The 5433-nt window shown below is 38.6% G+C and overlaps 1 non-coding gene across 1 annotated transcript; it reads left to right on the top strand.

Moving 5' to 3' along the window:
• The first annotated feature begins 550 nt into the window (after positions 1 to 550).
• LOC148848730 (small nucleolar RNA R71) lies at positions 551 to 657 on the top strand. Its single transcript, XR_016101514.1, has one exon. It is a non-coding gene; the product is annotated as a small nucleolar RNA R71 (small nucleolar RNA).
• Positions 658 to 5433: the final 4776 nt, after the last annotated feature.

Here is a 5433-nt window from a genome sequence, read left to right as displayed (position 1 = left end):
AAATTTTGTCATCAGTTCCTCCAAATTGGATTTCGGTTCAGGCTGATGATAAGTCTGGTGGAACGGCTTGGAAATATGCTGATTTGGCCAGGACTGGTTTGAATGTCCCCTCCATCCTGGATGAAAAGTATGGTGACTCTGGTAACCCTGCTGTCTTGACGAATTGCTGACATAGTCAACTTGTTCAGTAGATGGTCTGAACTGATTGCCAACTTGGCAGTCTGTACTGATGTGGCCTCCCCCACACAATTCACAATTAAGAGGCTGCATATGCATGGCAGCTATCTGCATTTCATCTATTTTTTTACTGAGTGCTCCTATTTGTGCAGCTAGTGCTGTATAAGTGTCAACATTATGCAAGCCTTGCTGCTTCCTAGTTTGAGTTCTTTCTGAATGCCATTGATAATTGTTGGCTGCCATTTCCTCAATAAGTGCATGGGCAACCTCAGGAGTTTTATTATTTATGGATCCTCCGGCTGCAGCATCTAATATGGTCTTATTTGAGTCAGTAAGACCATTATAGAAAGTCTGCACTTGCAACCAAATGGGGAGGCCATGGTGAGGAACTCTCCTTAATAGCTCCTTGTATCGTTCCCATGACTCATATAAAGATTCCCCCTCTTGCTGGAAAAAAGTAGTGATGTCATTCCTCATTTTAGCAGTTTTAGAAGGGGGAAAATATTTAGAGAGAAAACGGCTGGCCATTTCGTCCCATGTGGCTATAGATCCTGCCGGTAATGAGTTCAACCAAGCTTTGGCTTTATCCTTCAAAGAAAATGGGAATAACCTCAGCCGGATGGCATCATCACTTACCCCATTGTGTTTGAAGGTGTCACAGATTTCCAAGAAGTTAGCAATATGGGCATTCGGATCCTCATGGGCCATACTACAAAACTGAACCGTATTTTGTATCATTTGGATTATGGCCGGTTTAATTTCGAAGTTATTGGCAGCAATAGTTGGCCTGATAATGCTGGAGACAGTCTCGGTGAGGGTGGGCTTGGCATAACCCATCATAGTTCTTTGTTCAGCCATTTCTTGTGCTTCTTGTCTAACTTGCTTAGCAGTTCTCAAACGGACATGGAGAGTCCGTTCAATCTCCGGGTCGTAAAGGATCTCTTCCAGTTCAGGTCTGCTTGTCATAAACTGTTAAAGTCAAAGCAATAAAAATGCCAATATTCACAAAAGAAAATAAATAACTAATCCTATCACACTGAAAATGTAAAGTGAATTATTGGAATACAAAACCTACATCCTATCATGAATAAATGAAGCCGATTATACTAAAAGCAGATTTAAACCAATCATCTTATTCAAGGTTCCTTTATCTACATCCATCGATTGCAACATCTGAATTCAGACCCAATTTAGATCTGAGTTCAGATCTACAAGTCTTTGGTATTGTTAGTCTAGAGAAATTAATAAATAATAATTCAGATCTGAGCTGGATATCTCATACACACTCATTGGTATACACTACAATATACATCCATTAAGGTTGGAATCAATTCTGTGATGCTTTAGGGCTGAAATCAGATCTGATCTGAAAAAAAAAATTTAAAAGGATCTGAAATAAACTAAAACCAGTCCTGAGTTAGGCTTGGGTTAAAGATTTTAAACTCTACAATTGAAGCTCAAACCTGTATAGCTGATGCATATCAAACACTTGCTAAGACCTGAAAATTGGGTCTGCAATGTTTGGTATTGCAAGCTATTCGGCCCATACAACTTTTGTAGAAATCTGAAATCAGGTCTGCTAACTGTTGCACTATAGCAGCCCTGCTACAGATCTGAATGCTAAAAGAAATACTTGGAAAGTGCTAATTTTTCTTAAATATCTGAGGCATAACAATTATTCAATCCAAACATACACCTCCTTAGCTAATGTAGCTCGGTTACAAGTGGGTAAAGCCAAGAATTCAGTCCACCCAGAATTCATAGTATGCTCTGTATCAGTTCAGTCCTCACATCATATCAACTACATTTCAGATTTGAATTTCTCTCATTCCTTGCTATCCATTCACCCTTGAGGCAGGTTGGATGTATCATAGGGTGGATTGGGGTAGTGATGGCACCCAATTCACCTCAAACTTGCATCGGTTCAGATCTGAGTTCAGAGGAATTCAGATCTGAACTGAGCAGATCTGTAACAGCAGAATTCAGATCTGAACTCAAGTCTGAGTTTGGATCTGAATTCTCAATTGCCTTACCTTCAGTTATTGCTACCAAATTGTTTTTGGGGAATAGCAGAAGTGCCCTAGGGTGAATTGGGGTGGTGATGACACCCAATTCCCCTCAAAATTTTATCAGTTCAGGTCTGAGTTCAGAGGAACTCAGATCTGAACTGTTGCAGATCTGCAATAGCAGAATTCAGATCTGAACTCAGATCTGAGTTCTGATCCGAATTCTCAATTGCTCCTCTTGTTGTTCAAAAGATCTCCCCTTTTTTTTTAATTTGTTTTTTTCTTTTTGTAATGAAAGAAAGAAAAAAAAATAAAGTCTGAAACACAAGCAACTCTTTTCGGCTGAGTGCTGCAGATCTGAAATCTGCTGATCTGAGTGCCGAATGCAACTCAGATCTGCAACACTCATGTTTATGTGAATTTTTTCTTTTTGAAGGGAACAACACCAAGATTGAATAGAAATCAAACATGCCTTTATTAAAATGAAACTGAAACAAAAAAAAAGAAAGTAATCTACTTAAGAAAGAAGAAACATAACTACAGTAGTACAGCAGTTGCAGTCCAAGCTGAAATGAAAAAGTTAGCAAATTAACCCAACTATGAATGCAATGCTGAATGAGATCAGATTAAGAATGCTCAATGTTTCCTAATATTGCTTCTCTAAATCCCCGGCAACGGCGCCAAAAACTTGATGTGTGGCTCATTGTGACACTAGCAAGTGCACTAGCCGTTCAAGTAATAAAGTAATGAGTGAAATATCGTTCCCACGATGATTTAGGAAACAATTACCCATACTAAATTGAACACTTCTTATCTGATCAACAAATAAATCAAAACTCTAATGAAAGCTAAGAAATCCTAAATTAAAATCTATCTAAATCATTGGTCCAATTGCCTTCAATTCAGGTTAGAAGAGTAAGCAGTAAATGTCAATCTCAGAATTCAGCAATATATCAATTTGGATCATTCGAATAAATCATGATTGAGCCTTGGTTTGGTGAAACCCCAAGGTCATGAACAGCCTCTCTCAAGCGCATGTTCATCCTATGCATGAGTGACGGTTCTTCTATCTCTAGCAAGAATCTAATCCCCATGCATGCATTTCTTCAAACACTTCTAAGGCATCAATTCAAATCTGAATTGATCACCAACTGAATTGTGCAAGTTATCTCTAACCTTGCACTCAATTCAGTTCTTGAATAGTAGATCTGAATTCCTAGAGTCTCTCTCAAGCACTCTAGGAATTCCAAGCTATAGATTAATTCGCCCAATCTGAAAATTGCAGATCTGAATTCTCTTTCAAGCAATTCAGATCTTGCAATCTCAGATCTGAGAATTCAGATCTGAGTTTTGAAGGTTAGTTGGCCGAATTAATCTACAATCACACCGTTATTCAAGAAACTTCAAATACAATGCATGACCATTTGAATGAATCAAAAAGAATTAGATTGCTGAACTGAAATTTTACAAGCTGAAATACATCAAGGAAGAATGGAAACAAGGAGAAAGAAGAAAGAACATATAACTAAGAAACTGAATTCAAATCAAAAGAGAATGAAACTACAAATGATTTATTACAAAAGATCTTTGAATCACAATCCCTCAATTCGAACTCACCTTCTTCTTCTAGCTTGCTTGTCTTGAACTTCCTTCAGCCCTTCTTCTTCTTCTTCCTTGCGCCTAGCCTTCTTCTCTTCTCTTCTCTCAAGGTGGCCGAACCTCTAAGAGTGGGAGAGCCTTCCTCTCAAGCAATTGAACACTTTCTCCCCTCCTAGAGGCCTCCTTATATAGTTTTTCAAGGGGGCTCTTGCCCCTTCTTGAAGCCTCTAGAATGGGGTGTATTACACCCCTCATGAACCTTCTAGAGTGCTCCCTCCTTCTCTTCAAGAAACTCCTAGAAGTTGCCGCCCCTAGCTCCCTTTGGGCTGCTATTTGGGCTACAACTTAGCTTGCTTTTGAACTCATGTGGGCTACACTCTAGGCTGTTATTTGGGCTAAAAATGGGCCTTCCTTGCTGGGCCGAATTCTCCTCATAGCTAGGCTTTATTTTCTTGGGTTTTCTCAAGGAATTCACTTGCTCTTTTTGGGCCAAAGTGCTCTCTCTTGCTTCCACGACCGGGCTGGACTGAAATTGGTCTTTTTGAACCTTCTTTTCTTGCCTTTTTCCTTCCTTTTCTTGGATTGATTATCCCTGAACCTATTCTTAGCATTAAGCTAAATTAAGGCAAAAATTAATAAAACCGGCATAAAAATCCATGCTAAAGTCCTCAAAAATTATAGATAAATTGTAAGTTCATCATAGATGGATGGTACTTCTAGGACTATGTGTAGGTTTGACATGGTTGAGCCGGTTTAGTCCCAGGATAATCATTGTACTCCCAGTGGGTCTGGGCTTCAGACCATTGAGAGTGCACATCTGGTTAGGGGGTTTCTTGGACTTGGGCCCTATAAGTGAAGTTGGGTTGATTTTCCCACCCAGGGTTATATGGGTGAAAGAATGGGTTAGCATTGGGTTGGAAAAATCTGTTGGCCATAGGGCACAGACTTGCACAGATGGATCATGATGGGCCAGCTTGCACAAATGGAACATGTTGGATAGGATGACAAGGTTGGCTATGGGCCATTTTGTTGACGATATGTAAGGACTTAGTCAATTCTGTGGGCCATCCCAATAATCTTGTCTAGTTGTTGAGACGCATGGTTCCAATCTATTTGTGGCTCAAGTTAGAAGTAGTTTCTCATTACACACACTCCGGCCATTGAATTCATTTTCTCTTATTTTGTTTTAAACCCCCTTCTTCCTCCTTTTTTTTTTGAAATTTGAAATTTAAATTTTGAATTTGGATTTTGAATTTTAAATTCTGAAATTTAAACTCAATTTTGAATTTTTTTCTTTTTTGTGTTTATATTACTTTTTTCTTTTTTTTAAATTCAAATTTTAAATTTTTGAAATTTAAATTCAAATTCAGATTTTGAAATTTAAATTCCTGAAATTTAAATTCAAATTTGAATTTTTAAATTAAAAAAAATGCAAGCAAATCAACCACACGACCTAGGGCTAACCTAGGGTTACCAAAACTAGTGGTTTAACCAATGTGAATCCTCTTAGGTTCACTTGGAATTACACCACTTCCTTTGGTTAGCTAGGTAAGAGGTGGGGATATGGAAGGCTCCCCTTGCTCTCGCAAGGACCTAAATAAGTAACCACAAAACCCGTTTAGGCAGAGCCATTTAACCTCTTTCCTTAGAA

The sequence above is a fragment of the Nelumbo lutea genome, chromosome 6 (assembly GCF_056320005.1).
Source record: "Nelumbo lutea isolate HS-2025 chromosome 6, American lotus-T2T, whole genome shotgun sequence".
Classification (NCBI taxonomy): domain Eukaryota; kingdom Viridiplantae; phylum Streptophyta; class Magnoliopsida; order Proteales; family Nelumbonaceae; genus Nelumbo; species Nelumbo lutea.
The sequence above is the reverse complement of the archived record's forward strand: the minus strand, read 5'-3'. Positions and strand labels throughout refer to the sequence as shown.